The sequence below is a fragment of the Durio zibethinus genome, chromosome 10, assembly GCF_047325235.1.
Source record: "Durio zibethinus cultivar Kanyao isolate XHJ-2024 chromosome 10, ASM4732523v1, whole genome shotgun sequence".
In the NCBI taxonomy this organism is placed as follows: domain Eukaryota; kingdom Viridiplantae; phylum Streptophyta; class Magnoliopsida; order Malvales; family Malvaceae; genus Durio; species Durio zibethinus.
In genome coordinates, this window is record NC_143171.1 from 18,053,341 (window position 1) to 18,067,731 (window position 14,391).

Genomic DNA, 14,391 nt, shown 5'->3' on the forward strand with positions numbered 1-14,391 from the left:
CATTTTAAGTGTAACCCATACTATGAAATGTATGAACTCCAATAATACTAGTGGGATCAAACACAATCTCTCTATCACTTATAATATCGATACCAACCCATCTAAGTAGATTGCTAATGGCTATTCCATAAACCAAAGTGTAGTCCCTGTTTTGAACAACTCTTATCATATTATTAGAAATAAAATGCACAAGATTGGGTTTCTCCTCATGTTTGATCTTATACATCCACCAATAATTTTGCTTTCTAATGGTGGAGTATTAGGTTCCAAATGGTGCTAATACATGTGTGACGATAAGATGAAGCAATCTATCATGCATGTTTAACCTAGAAGCTCGAGTTGGAGCAACCCTTAAATCATCATTCTCAAAAATATTTTGGGCCAATCCAAGCATATCACATTTAGTGTTGTGTCTCCATTATCTTTTAACATGAAAGTTTTAGCCAACAAGTTCTTGTCCACAATTATTTCTCTACCCATCACAAATGTCCTAAATTTATCAGTATAACACCTATTCCCATGTCCATCAACTTTAATATAGGTTGCATTACTATAAAATACCCTTACTAGATTCTTAAAGACAATGCCATCCAAACTAAAATAGTTCATCCAACCAAAACTCTAAAAAACATGTAAGTATGAAAATGTAATGGATTGGAGGAAATTAGATTGATTACTCTTCCTTGCTTGACTTTGCTATAAGCAAAATGAGTCTCATATCTCTCCTTCGCTACAAGATTGTCAAAATTTTGGTTAGAGGAAGGCTTGATTGATGAACTAAAGGCTTCCCTTGGTGGATTTCTCCTTATGGCAATAAGGGGTTTTGTTTTAGGTGCCATGGAGAAAATGAAATAGTGAAAATAGGTAGGCTTATGATAAATTGATGAAAGAATTTGTGAATGTAGGTGACAAGTAGTAATATATATTTGAAAAGATAAAAAAATTGAGTGAATGAGGTAGTTTCAATGGAGACACAAAAAAGGATCAAATTTTTAGAGAGAGAAACATTAGTGAAGGTGTTTTCATGTTATTTGAAGAATTTTTGAAGATTTTGCAAGAAATCAAATAAATATGAAGTAATTGGCAAAAGATTTTACTTGAAAGTGACCAATTTTGAGAGAAATTGGAACATGAATACCTAAGTTTCATGAGAATTTTTTAGAAGAAGGAGAGACTATGGTAGGCCAAGGAAGAAGAAGGAAGGTCCAAATTTTTAAGAGGTCAAAACGGCGCGCATAAATAAGACCTTTCATAATCGGTTTAATTGTGTAGCAAGGGGATCAATTGGGTAAGTACCTTGTGATGCTCCTGAGCAAGCCGTGGACCAATCAATTGGCTCTAAAAGGATCGATTAGGTCTTTGTGTTTCCAAGTTCAATTTGGCTACTAAAAGGAAAATCTATCGATCTGATTCTTCCAGGATTGATTCACTTGTAGCAAAAAAAACAAATTTAAGATTTTTTAAAAAAATATATACATGCAATATAACTATTCAAATATACATCATATAATTACAAATATAATCATAGACAAGATTTCAAAAATATATCAAGATAAACACATATTAGGTCAAATAAGGCACAAATATATCAATTTATCAAGAATTTCATTTCAAGGAGTATTCATCATACAAAGTTCATTTCTAATTGTATAAAATCTATCTTTATCAAAAGGTTTTGTAAAAATATCAGTTAATTGATGCAAGTTATCAACATATTCAAGTACAATATCACTTTTTTGAACATGATCTCTAATGAAATGATGCCTAATTTCAATATGCTTAGTTCTTGAATGTTAAATTGGATTTTTGGCGAGATTGTTGGCAATAGTATTATCACATTTAATGGGAATCTATGGTAATTCTAAATTCTTCTAATTGTTTTTTAATCCATAAAATTTGAGCACAACAACTACTAGCCGCTACATACTCAACTTCGATTAAGGATTGAGCGACACTATTTTGTTTCTTAGAAAACCATGATATAAGCATACTCCCAAATAATTGACAAGTACAGGAAGTGCTATTTCTATCAATTTTACAACCACCAAAATCCACATTAGAATAAGCATGCAAAGCAAAAGATGAACCTTTTGGATACCATAATCTTAAGTTAAAAGTGTCCTTAAGGTATCTACAAATTATTTTAATAGCAAGTAAATGTGATTCTCTTGGTGATGATTGAAATCTAGCACATAAGCATAATAAACATTATTTGGGTTTACTTGCAGTAAGATATAACAATGAGCCGATCATAAATCTATATAATTTAAAATCAATACCTTTACCTTTTTCATCCTTGTCAAGTTTTGTTAAAGTGCTCATAAGTGTTTTGTTAAGCTTTGATTCTTCCAATTCAAACCTTGTGAGCAAATCCTTGATGCATTTTGCTTAATTGATGAAAGTACCATCTTCCATTTGTTTTACTTATAATCCTAAAAAAATTGTAAGCTCTCCATCATGCTTATTTCATATTCACCTTGCATAGTCTTAGCAAATTCTTGACAAAGAGCTTCATTAGTAGTATCAAATATAATATCATCAACATAAACTTGCACAATAAGAATGTCTTTTTTTTTTTTTGTTTTAATAAAAAGAGTAGTATCAACATTCCCTCTATTGAAACCATTTTCAATTAAAAACTTTGACAATCTTTCATACCAAGCTTTAAGAGCCATATAAAGCTTTTGTCAATCTATAAATATGATTTGAAAATTGAAGATTTTCAAAATTGAAAGGCTGCTCTACATACACCTCTTTATTTATAAAAGCATTTAGAAATGCACTATTGACATCCATTTGAAAAAGCTTTAAATCTTTGAAACATGCAAATGCAAGTAATATCCTAATGGCTTCTAACCTTGCACCAATGCATAGGTTTCATCATAATCAATTCTTTATTCTTGACTATACCCTTAAGACACTAACCTAGCTTTGTTTCTAACAACATTGCCAAGCTCATCCATTTTACTCTTAAAAACCCATTTAGTACCCATAGTAGGATGATCACTAGGTCTAGGTACAATATTCCACACTTGGCTTCTTTCAAATTACTTCAATTCCATTTGCATAGCCAATATCCAATGATCATCTCCTAAGGCTTCATCTATGTTTTTGGGTTCAATATGAGAAAAAAAAGTAACATAATTACACACATTGTAAGAAAGTCTAGTTCTTACCCCTTAAGTTGGATCACTAATAATCTCACTATCTTTGACATACCTCTTCTCTTTATGATGATTTGGTTTTTGCTTTATTTGTTGTGATTCTTCTAGAAATTCATCATCTTTCTTTTGAATGATCTCCTCAATGTCATGTGATGCATCATTGATATTTTCTTAAAATATACCTACATCATCATCATTATCATCAAAAGACATCTTTTTTAGAGGTGGATTAGATTCATAAAAAATAACATATATAGACTCATGAACAACTAATGTTTTTTTTATTAAAAACTCTATAGGCTTTTGAATTCAAAGAAAATCTTAAAAAAATACCTTCATCACTCTTTGCATCAAATTTCCCAAGATTATATTTTTCATTGTTCAAAATACAATATTTGCAACCAAAAGGATGAAAATAACTTAGGCCTTTTTCCTTTAAAAAGTTCATAAGGAATTTTCTTCAACATTGGCTTAATCATAACTCTATTTATAATGTAGCAAGAAGTATTTATGGCTTTCACCCAAAAATATTTAGGTAAGTTATTTTCACAAAGCATGGTTTTAGCCATTTATTCTAAAGTTCTATTTCTCATTTCTATTACCTTATTTTGTTGAAGAGTTCTAAAAGTAGAAACATTTTGGCTAATACCATTTTCACTACAAAATACATTAAAGCCAAGGTTTTCAAATTCTTTTCCATGATCACTTCTAATACTAGAGATTGAACAACCCTTTTCATTTTGTATTTGTTTGCTAAAATGGATGAATTTTTCCAAAGCTTTCATTCTTTCAATGCAAGAAGAGAACCTATATATATCTAGTAAAATCATCAATGATAACAAACCCATATTATTTTTCACTAAGGCTCATTGTCCTAGTAAGACCAAAAAGATTAATATGAAGAAGTTGAAGATGTCTAATAATTGAAATACAATTATTAGGTTTGAAAGAGATTTTTCTATGTTTTGCTTAAGCACATGGATCACAAACTTTGTCATTTTCAAATTTCAGTTTTTGTAGACATACAACCAAATCATTTTGAGAAAGTTTCGAAATAACATGCATACTTGCATGTCCAAGTCTTTTTATGCCAAATCCAACTTTCATTTTCTTTTTAAGCCATAAAACAAACATTTTTAAAAGATAGATCATCCAAATGCGTCACATAACTATTTCCTTAATGATGTCCAATAAAAACAAGTTTGTTAGTCTTGATATCAATCACTTAACACATGGATTCAAATACAACTCTAAGTCCTTTATCACACAATTAACTAATACTAAGTAAATTATGCTTGAGTCCTTTCACAAATAAAACATTTTCAATTATAGTAGAAAAATTGTTACCAATGGAGCCAATCCCTTCAATTTGACTTTTGGAGTTGTTTCTAAATGTAACATCTCCTCCACTTTTAGCCTTTAAATCCTTGAATTGAGCCTTGTCTCCGGTCATGTGTTTTAAGCATCCACTATCAAGGTGCCATAGATGTTCTTTCTTGAATTTGCCTTGTAGTAATATTTATCCACCTACATGAACATAATCAAATTTTTGTTGTTGGTATCCAAACTTTCTTAGATCCTTAAGTGTTAGTACTCACAATTCTTATACCTTTTGAAATCCACTTCATCCTAATAATCTCATCTTGAGATGTGCTAACTCTTTTTGGAATCCACACACTCCTAATGAGTTTACCTCTATGAGTGACTTTCTTCAAGGAATAATATTATATAGAATAACCCACTTATGATACTATTTACATGTGTTAAATGAATCATTTGGTTTAATAAGAAAATTCTTCAAATGAGTCTCTTTATCACCACCATTATAGCCTAATCCATCTTTATCAAAGAATACTCTTTGTGTTTCAAGCATGTCATTGAGTTTTTGATGTCCTATATAAAATCTAGAAAATAAGTTATGCAAATTCTCATTTTTCTTAGTCAAATCATCAATATTCAATTTTAAAAGCTCAATTTTCTTTTCTAAGTCATTTTTTGCTTTAGTCAAGAGTTCATTCTCTACTTTCAACTTAAAAATCATTTTTTTATACTCATGTTCTTGCTTTCAAATTCTATAGCTAATTTATCAAAAGCTTCTTGCAATTCATCATATGTGTATGAACTTAAATCATTTGGATTAAAAATTACCTTAGGTTTATTAAGAGCCATGAGACATAGGTTGGTTACTTCCTCCTTACTTAATTCATCATTAAAGAAGTCACTATCACTCCATGTTGCAACCATTGCTTTCTTTTTTAGCTTCATCGTGGTTTACTTTTATCACAAAGGATAATTGAATTTGATATAACTCGATTTGTCGATTTGTTGCATTCATAGTAAACAATTTGATCTGTTGTTCTTCTATTTGATTCTCCTTTGATCATTTCTCTTTGCGATTTTCTTCTATTTGAAAACTTCTTCATCTTCATGAACTTCTTTAACCTTTTTGCAAACATGTTCACTTTTTCATCTTCATCAACCTCATCTTGTTCAAACTTTTCTTCATCCTCTTAAAAGGTTAATTTGAAAGCAATACCATCTTTCTTGATTGGTTCTTATTCTCTTTTGAGTTTCATCTTATAGGTAAAAAGAGAACCCATGAGTGCATCCAAAAAGAGTGTATGGGGAACTTTGGACTCTTCAATGGCTATCACCTTAGCTTCTCAACTCTTTAGTAGATTATTTAGAATTTTTTTCACCATCTCTACATTTGAGTAAGTCTTCTTAAGAGCTTTCAAACCATTAACGATGTCGGTGAAGCAGTTTGAAATCTCACTAATGGTTTCTTCTTATTTGATGTTGAATAACTCATAATCATGAGTAAGCATGTCAATTTTGGTCTCTTTCACTTGATTAGTACCTTCATTAGTGATGGCCAACTTATCCCAATTTAAGTCTATTGATTATAATTGGTTACTTCGATTTTGTTTCAGATGTTGACCCATTTTTAACACATTAATAAAATGTAAATATCCTATGAAAGATCAATATTTTCTATTATAACAACTTGAAAGCATGCATTTGAAAGGATAAAATAATAACCTAAATCAACTTACCATTACAAACTGAACCTAAAACAACATAATGCTGCAAATTGATATAAAAAAATACATACAAAATTGAAGGTTTCTAATTTAAAGTAATTAAATAAAGTAAATAAAATAAATAATAAAATAAAATTGGTTGTTCAGGTTACTGGCTGTTAATGGTCTAATGTAGTGGTGACTACTTCTTGGTACTAGTTGGACCAATCGTTTGGCTCTATCCTTCACTAGTGTTGCATTTGCTAGTGGAAAAAGAAAACAGATGCTGATAGTGGTGTGACTACTACTGGCAGAATTGTGATTTAGAGATAAAAAAAATAGAAAAAAAGGAAAGGGCGAAAGATTGGAAGTGCAGTGTGGTGGGTTGGTCATTGATGGGATTGGGTGGTTTGTGGCTACCGCTTGGCATGGGTGAGAGATTGATGTTAGAAAAATGGGGTCCAGCCCCATGTAATTGGTGTTGGACCAATCAAAGGCTATGGGCCTTGGTCTTTCCTTTTACACAAAGCTCTAGCTACTTAATAAAAAAAGAGGTGGGGTTGTTTTAAGGTGGTGTCGTAAACCAAGAAGAGAAAAAAAAAGCCAAAAAAAATAAAAAAAAAAGAAAAAAGAGTTGGTTGAATGAAAGTCGATTTATGGTCTGATTAAGCTAAAACTTTGTCAGCAGATTTATGATTCAGAGTTTTACATTCTGAACAATGAAGATCGAATTTGAAGCTCTTTAAGAACAAATCCATGGTGTATTTGTTAAGTCACCTATTTGGTGAGATTTCTCCAATTGTCTCTCTAATTGTTGATTAGCTCTAGTTTTAGCTAAAGAAGAACTTTATATATCTATTATTTAATAGTAAAGATTTTTCTAGTGGTCCATAGTTTTTTCCTCTACACTTGAGGGTTTTTCATGTAAATCTTGGTGTGTTTTATTTTTTTTGCGTTGTTGATTGTTGTCTATTACTGTGGGTTTATTACGATATATTGCTTTTGCGTTGTTGTGTTTATTGTTTTAGGCCTAATAAGTGGTATCAGAGTAAAGGTTATTTTAATACATCAATACAAAAGTAGTCCAAGATAGAAGTAAATTCTGTTTGAGATCATGAAGGGTGATACAGGTTCTATGATAAAATTGACAGCATCAAATTATTCAATTTGAAAGCCTATGATGGAAAATCATTTATACTGTAAAGATTTATATGAGCCAATATTGGATGATTCAGCTAAACTAGTAGATATGAAAAATGAAAGCTAGAGGAAGTTAGGTAGAAAGATGCTAGTTACAATCAAAAAATAGGTTGATATCAACGTGTTTCATCATGTAGCATAAGAAGCAGATGCTCACATTGTTTGGAAATAATTGACAGTATTGTACGGGATAAAAATAGGTATGAATAAAGTTATGCTTGTTAAAAAGCTTGCAACTTTATAGTACAGGGATGGATGATCGATTACAGAACACTTGAGTGATTTTCAATGTATATTTTATCGGATAACTACTATGGATCTTAAGATGGATGATGAATGAAAGCATTATTTTTTTTAGGTTTATTGCCAAACAGCTAGAATACTCTAGTTGTAACTATTCTTAATTCAGCTTCTGATTATAAGGTGACATTGAAGATGGTAAAGGACAATATGCTTAATAAAGAAGTAAGGTGAAAAGATGTAGACCTTGAGAATCAAGCTTTGGTCATAAAGAATAAGGGTAGAAACATCGATAGAGGTTAGAACTCAAAAGGTCGTAGTAAGTTTAAACATAAATTCAAGTCTAGAGATAAAGTAAAGTGTTTCCATTATGGTAAAGCAAGTCATATAAAATGAAACTGTAAAATCATAAAGCAAGAGCGAAAAGATAAGAAAGGCAAAGTTCAGATGACGGTAATGTTGTAATAATGAATTCAGATAGTAATTCAATTATTTTGATTTGTACACATAGTGATTGTAATCATGTTGATGATCTTGACATTGAGTGGATAGTTGACACAGGAGCAACATATCATTGTGTTCCTAAGAGAAAGTTGTTTACACTTACAAAGTAAGAGAATTTGGTTGCACAAAGACGAAAAATAATAGTGTGTCACAGATTATTAGGATTTGTGATATTATTGGACAAACAAGTACAGGCTGCATGTTGACTTTGAGGGATGTCAGACACATTTCAAATATGAAAATGAACTTGCTTGCTATTAGTGTCCTTGATAAGGAGGATATGAGAGTTAACAAAAAAATGGGCAATTGAAGCTTCTTAAAGGATTTATGGTAGTTATAAGGGGAAAACTATGCTGCATAATGTCTAAGATATGGATGCAATTAAATGACAACCAAGTAAATGCCATTGAAGATGATGCTTCAGCAAACTTGTGGCATAAAAGGCTGGCACACATGAACGAGAAGGGGTTACAGGTTTTGGCAAGGCAGTCTCTCATTCCCTTGATCAAAGGTATGTCTCTCAATTCATGTGATTATTATTTGTTTAGTAAGCATTGTAAAGTTTCTTTTCGTAAGAGTTTTCAAAGAAAAAAAAAAGATTGGAATTGATTTATTCTGATGTATGTGGTCTTATTGAGGTTGAGTCATTAGGTAGTAGCAGGTATTTTGTTACTTTTATTGATGATGCTTCACGTAAGACTTGGATGTATATATTGAAAAACAAAAGTCAAGTATTACAGTATTTTTAAAAATTTCATGCCATGGTTGAAAGGATAACAAGGTTGCCTTTGAAGTGTATTCGAATTGATAATGATGGGGAATACACATCCAAAAGCTTTGAAGAGCACTACTCAAAGCAAGGGATCAAGCATGAGATAACAGAACCTGGAACATCATAGCATAATGGTATAGCTGAAAGGATGAACTGCACCATTGTGGAAAAAGTCAGATGTATGTTGAGGATGGCAAAATTACCAAAGCCATTTTGGGGTGAAGCAGTCAATACAACTTGTTATTTGCTTAACAAGTCACCGTCAGTTCATTTGGGCTTTGATATTTCAGAAAGAGTGTGGATAGGGAAAGATGCTTCATACTCTCACTTGAAAGCTTTCAGGTGTAAAGCATTCATGCATATGCCGAAAGAGCAGAGGTCAAAGCTTGACAGTAAAACCATATAATGTGTGTTTGTAAGATATGGTGATGAGAAATTTGGCTACAGGGTATGGGATCCAGTAAAGAGAAAAACAGTCAGAAGTAAAAATATGATCTTTCATGAAAAAAAACCATAGCAGACCTTGAAAAAAATGAGAAAACTACACAGGGTACTATTAAGTGTGATATTTCAACACCGATAGAGATTCTACAAGAAAGAGTCATAAATGGTAGAAATGAGCAAGAAACAGAACTTAAGGATATGAATGAGCCAGCCACAATTAGTGATAAGTCGATGCAATCAGTTTTGAACAAGGGGAACAATCTTCTCTACCTGAGAGTGTTGAGTAAAGGGAGTTACCTTCGGCATCAAGTGATGTAGAGCCTCAGCCTAAGAGATCTACTAGAGAGTACAGGCCATCGATCAAGTATCTAAGTTCAGATTTTATTTTAGTTACTAGTAAGGGGCAGCCAGAGAGCTTCCAAGATGTGCAACTACTCCAGATAAAAAGCACTGATTAAAAGCAATGAAAGAAGAGATGGAGTCATTGCAAAAAAATGGTACTTATGATCTTGTTAAACTTTCGAAAGGAAAGATGCCATTGAAAAATAAATGGGTGTTCAAGTTGAAAAAAGATGGTGACAAGCTAGGGAGGTACAAAGCTCAATTGGTGGTGAAAGGTTTTTCTCAGAAACTAGGCATCGATTTTGATGAGATCTTTTCTTCAGTTATGAAGATGAGTTCTATTCGAGTGGTACTATGATTAGCAGTTAGTTTAAATCCTGAGCTTGAGCAACTTGATGTTAAAACTACATTATTGCATGGTGATTTGCATGAAAAAATTTATATAAATCAGCCTGAAGGTTTTGAAGTGAAAGGGAAAGAGCACTTAGTTTGCAAATTGAAGAAAAGCTTGTATGGCTTAAAACAAGCTCCGCGACAGTGGTACATGACGTTTGATTCTTTTATGGTGAGTCACAGCTATAAAAGAATGGCAGCGAATCCTTGTGTGTATGTCAAAAAATTTTCTGATGGTAACTTCATTATTCTTTTATTATATGTTGATGATATATTGATTGTGGGACAAGATGTTAGTATGGTTTACAGGTTGAAGGAATAATTGTTTAAATCTTTTAATATGAAGGATTTAGGTCCAGCAAAGTAAATTCTCGGTATGGATTTTATCTGGGATAGGAAAGCTGGAAAGCTATAGTTCTCATAGGAAAAGTATGTTGAACGGATACTTAATAGATTCAACATGCAACATGCCAAATCAATTAGTAGTCCACTTGCCAACCATGTTCATTTGAGTAAAAAATCTTGTTCGATGTCTAAGGAAAAGCAATTAGCTGTGTCTAGTATTCCTTATTCTTTTACAGTTAGTTTTTTAATGTATCTTATGGTTTGTACATGGCCTGATATTGCTCATGTAGTTGGTATAGTGAGCAAATTTCTTTCTAATCTGAGAAAGGTTCATTGGAAAGTAGTGAAATGGAGTTTCAAATATTTGAGGGACACCTCAAAAATGTGCTTAAATTATGGAGTTTCATAACCAATTTTAGAAAGGTTTACTAATGTTAACATGGCAAGTGATCTTGATGGTAGGAAATCTACTTTAGGGTATTTGTTCACTTTTGTAAGAGGAGTTGTGTCTTGGTAGTATAAGTTACAAAAGTGTATTGCTTTATCAACTACAAAAGCTAAGTATATTGCAGCAACTGAAGCAGGTAAAGAAATGTTTTGGATGAAATGTTTTCTTCTTGAATTGGGGTTGAATCAGAAAGAGTATGTGATGTTTTGTGATAGCTAGAGTGCTTTAAATTTGAGTAAGAATATCATGTACTATGCTAGAATAAAGTACATTGATGTTAGATATCACTGGTTACATTTCAGTGATTGAGGAACAGCAGATGCTGTTGAAAAAAGTCCATACTAATGAGAATATAATAAATATGTTGACTAAGATACTTCCTAGAGAAAAGCTTGAGCTCTGTAGTAACTTAGCCAGAATGAGTTCCTTGGCCAAGGTAGGTTCCAATGAAACTACTATGGTGATGAATCTCCTCCTAATGAGGCTGAAGGGGGAGATAGGTGACACATCACATCATTAGTACCCCCTACTAGAGTTGGTCTTAGGATATAAGGGTTCACACATTTTCCTTCTTGTAAGGCATCTTTTGTGGGATAAAACTGTGAGGCTAGAGGGGTCAGAGCGAACAATACCTCACAAAGGTATGCACCATGACGGTCAAGCTGATCTGGGATGTCAGATGAGTGCATGCCCAGGTCCTAGAGCCACGAGGGTTTGGAGGATGAGTCTCAACTCGAAATAAGTGGTATCAGAGTCAAAAGTCATAGGTTCGAGAAGTCACAGGTTCAAGTTCTAGTAGTGTTGCTAGGAGAGAGATTGTTGACAAATCGGAGGTTGGTCGCGTCCATCAACTCCATGTGATCGAACGTCGGTATTAAAAAATTCAACTTGAATACAGCAAGTATATGATAATATGCATAAGTGAAACACCCAAGTGAGCGATGTGTTGAGTTAACCTAAAGTGTAAGCTTGAAGAAGCACTGAGACAACCTAGGCACCCATGTTGAGTGCTATGCCCTGGCCCAAAAGTGCACTAGAGATGTGAGGTTATCTGGCCTAAAGGAGGTGTTAATAAGGAATTACTCGCACGAGGGAATCAAAGTGGAATTTGATCAGAACTCATAAGTGAATGGGAGAGATTATTGGGATATGGTTGACATGTGAATAAAGAATCTCACATCATTAAAAAATCTAAATGAAATGTCCTATATATGCATGAATGACCCAAAAACCTAACAGCTTAAGCTTTTGGGCTCAAGTGGTGTCAAACATGTATATATAGGCTCTCTGGTGTGCTCCCATGGGCTCCAAGTATGGTTTATCTACCCAACAATTGAGAGTGACTGGGTGAGATTAGGAGAGGAGTCGAGACTCGTAGTAGAGAAATAAAAGGAAAAAATCAAAATCAATTTAGGACAAGGGTTTCAGTAATTAAAATGGGTATTGGATAATTCAATTTAAATTTATTTATTTATTTTTCAATTTTATTGATCAGTTTAGGTATCAAATTCAAACACCAAAAAGTGAACAAGAAAATCATTAAAGCCGAATAACTAGCAGACATACATCCGAAACAACTGGAAAACCCAACTAAAAAACCAAAAAAAAAAAATTATTCGAGATTTCTCGATTTAATCGGTTATGACAGACGAATTCTCTTTGAGCACCCATTTGCTCTCATGTTTCTAATAGAAGCTCCATTCGTTCAAGTTGATTTAAAATTTTATAAGGAATAATTTTTTTTATAATTTAGAAAGTAATAATTAATTTTATTTTTTTATATAATTAAATAAAAATATTAAATAAATCCTAAAGTTAAAAGTTTAAAAATAAATAAATATTTATACAAATAGTCATTATATAATAATTTTTATTTTAAAATTATCCATTATTTTGTTAAAATATATTATCCATTATTTTTTCAATCCATCTTATAAGTTCAAAAAAGTAAATAAATGTATAAATTTAATATATAAAAACAAAAGTCCCAAACCCTTAAGCTACTAAAAAAAATCATTTCAAGGAAATAAAACCTACTAAATATTTATATAAATGATTTTTTATTCTTAAATCTTAACTCAATAATTTATTCGACCATTGGATACTAAACTTTGTCACCTAATCCAACAAGTTTTCATTTTTATTATTTTATTTTATTTAATTACTTTTTTAGTTATTATATTATGATTATTTAACAAATATTTTAAATTCCTGAAGAAATTTTTTACATTTATTTTTTTTTTTTGTTTGGAAATAAATGAAATGCCAACATAATTGCATTAGATCTAATTATATACATTGTACATGTTTGAGTAAATGTTCAATTAGAATGTTGAATAGTGAACATTAAAACAAAAAATTATAAATTAATTGGTTTAATCTTAATAATCAATATTTAAAAAATTTGAAAAATTGTGATATGTAAAAATTAATTGATATAGTATTAATCTAATTTTAATATTTGATCATTTTGAAATTAAAATTAATTAAGAATATTCATCAAATATCAACTATCCAATTATAATGCTGAATAGTAGACATTACTAAAAAAAAAATTATCATTTAAAAAAATTTAATTTGAATAATTGATCAATTAATTAATTCAACCATATATCTATTTTGTTTTTAGTTTGTATATGAATTTTTGTACTAATATTACCATGTTAAATAAACAATAATTGATCAAAAGTTCCTTTAAAATGTTGAATTAGAAAAAATTTATACAACAATTGACTTTAACATAATAATATTGGATATATATATATATCATATATATATATATATATATATCAATTAACATTCTAAAAGAGTACTAATTTGATCATTTTAACATTAACTTAAATATAAAAACTTTGGACATACACCAATTGACCAAATATATAATTAGAATGTTAAATAGTAGATATTATTAAATTAATTAATATCATATTAATAATCATAAACTCACCGAGTGTAATTACTTAAATATAATTAGATATAAAATTAATTATATTAAAACCATTACTAGTATACTATACTTCTAAATTATACTTTAATTTACTATTACTAATAATTAATTCTATCTTCATCTTAATTTTACTTATAATATAATATTAATAAATTAATTAAACATCAAATTAAATTAAAATTTTTATTTGATATTAAAATTAAAAATGTAAAATGTAAAAAAACTAACAAAAAATAAAAAGTGGGGGCATTTCCAATTTTACAATACCCTCCAAACAAAAATTATCAATTCCATAATTCCTTCTAAACAAAAATGATCAAAACTAATACTATATCCTAACTCTCATCTCTCAACTTTTTTTTCATTTTTATATTTCAATTTTTTGTTAAAAAATTTTTAGTAATATTTTACTTTTAAGTAAATTTAATATTTTAATATGTTTGAAACACTAAGAAAAATATAATCAAAAGTTAATTTTGTTAATAATAATATTCATGTTTTCCTCAAAACATCAAATTCAATCAAATGTTGAAATTATAATATAGATTTTATTTTTGAAATATTGTTAT